This window comes from Scylla paramamosain, chromosome 1 (genome assembly GCF_035594125.1).
Source record: "Scylla paramamosain isolate STU-SP2022 chromosome 1, ASM3559412v1, whole genome shotgun sequence".
Taxonomy (NCBI): Eukaryota; Metazoa; Arthropoda; class Malacostraca; order Decapoda; family Portunidae; genus Scylla; species Scylla paramamosain.
The window spans coordinates 1,377,501-1,380,000 of record NC_087151.1 but is presented as its reverse complement, the minus strand read 5'-3'; positions in this window follow the sequence as shown (position 1 = coordinate 1,380,000).

Here is a 2,500-nt window from a genome sequence, read left to right as displayed (position 1 = left end):
TTCTCTCCTTAATCCCTGTCCTTCTCTTTCTTTTTCTCCTTTTCTTCGTTTTCTGCCACCCACCTACCAACAGACAAACACAAACACATACACACACACTTCCATGTTATTTCACGTCTCCCATCCCGTCCTTTTGTACTGTTTGAGCCAAAGAGGCAAAGATTAGTGTCTATGAAGGAGACAAGACCGACCTCTGCTTCCTTTCCTCGCCTCCTTAAGTCATCGCAGCTTGGTACCACACACACACACACACACACACAGACACACACATGCGCACGTTTAAGTTTGTTTTATTTATCAAGATTTTATTGACCACGTGGATATAAATGTTAATGAAAAAGAATGAGTAGAGTTCAGGGTGTGTACATGGTTATAAAAAGTATAACAACTAAATTTCACAAAAGAAAAAAAGAATGACAAAAAGAAATATAGATAACGAAATACACTAGCAAGAAGAAAATAAATAAATAAAATAAAGTAAATGAAATAAGAACATGATTACGTACATTAAATACTCCAAAAGTGATAAAACTACACACACACACACACACACACACACACACACACACACACACTTAGAAGTGCTGGTGGTCTGGCGCCGCTGCAGGTGTGGTCAGGTGTGAACAAACTCATTAAGAAGTTTTAGTCGCCCAGGCACTGAATAAATTACGTAACTTTTTTTTCCGTTTTTTTAATGCAGAAGGAAGGAAGACAACAGCAAAAACAAATTGTGGTTCAGTTTTGAGTCTGGTTTGCTCGGATTTCTGTGTCGGTCATATATTTTTTTTCTATCATTATTCATTTATTTATTTGTATCTCATTTTTAGTGCAATGCGTTTGTATTTACTATCTAATTAACATATACACTACTACTACTACTACTACTACTACTACTACTACTACTACTACTACTACTACTACTACTACTACTACTATTATCATCATTACAGCCATTATTTAACCTTGTATTAGTGTAGGCCGGTCCAGAGTGACAGGCTTCACGCTCGTAAATTGACGGACGAGGCTTTATTTATGAAAAGCTTAAGGGATTGTGTCCATTAAACCGTGTCGAAGCCTAACTCTCTCTCTCTCTCTCTCTCTCTCTCTCTCTCTCTCTCTCTCTCTCTCTCTCTCTCTCTCTCTCTAACACGCAGTACCCACAACCGTGTTCCTGTTTTCTTTACCTGTCGGCTTTACTTGTTTGTGTCCTCTGTACTTGCTATCTCCCGCCTCCTCGTCACCTCCTCCCCCGCCGCCCCTCCGTCACGTGGCGCGTCACAAGTCACAACCCTGAGCCCCCTCCGTCACATCAAAGGACAGGAACCTTCGTCTTCTTCATTCATTATCTGCTAGTATCTGTTCTCAGGCTTATCATTACTGTTGATATAGTGTTTTGTTGTTGTGGGTGGTGGTGGTGGTGGTGGTGGTCGTTTTCTTTTTTTTCTCTTCTTCTTTTTCTTCTTCTTTTCCTTCTTCTTCGTGGTCTTTGGTTTTGTTGTTGTCGTTGTTGTTGTTGTTGTTGTTGTTGTTGTTGTTGTGGTGTTGTTGTTGGTGATAGTGGTGGTGGTGGTAATACTTCTTCCTCTTCATCATCATCATCATCATTATCTTCTTCTTCTTCTTCTTCTTCTTCTTCTTCTTCTTCTTCTTCTTCTTCTTCTTCTTCTTCCTCTTCTATATCTTCTTTTTCTTCTTCCTCCTCCAGTTTTTTTCGTTCCTATTTTTCTCTCACAGCAAATTGGATTACTCTGATAGAATAAACCGTAAAATGAGAGAGAGAGAGAGAGAGAGAGAGAGAGAGAGAGAGAGAGAGAGAGAGAGAGAGAGAGAGAGAGAGAATGTAGGCCATGTAACATGAGCCTATTTGAAAATACATCTACTTCTTTCTCATTTCACGCTTTAATTCATCCACTCTCTCTCTCTCTCTCTCTCTCTCTCTCTCTCTCTCTCTCTCTCTCTCTCTCTCTCTCTCTCTCTCTCTCTCTCTCTCTCTCTCTCTCTCTCTGGTGTAGTACGACGAGAATAATGATGCAAGGTAGAAGAGAGATGAGGAGGAAGAGGAGGAGGAGGAGGATATGCACCCGGAGAAGATTTGAGGAAGAGGAGGAGGAGGAGGAGGAGGAGGAGGAATCAAAAGTATTAAGCAAACTACTGAAGAGGAGGAAGTAGAGAAGATGAGGAGGATGAATAGGAAGAGGAGGAGGAGGAGTGGAGGAATAAGAGGACGACTACAAGGAAGATGAAGAAGAAAAGAGGATATGTAGAAAGATTCACAGCAGAAGAAGGAGAAGGAAGAGAAGGAGAAGAAGGAGGAGGAGGAGGAGGAAGAGGGAAAAAAAGGACGAAAAGAAGTTAGAGAAAGAGGATGCACAGGAAGAAGAAGAGGAAAAAGAAGAAGAAAATTGATTGGAAAAGGAGGAGGAGAATTTTAAACGTATAAATAAGACAAGAAAAAAATAAAGAAGACAGTACATAGGAGAATTAAGAGAAACAGGAAAAG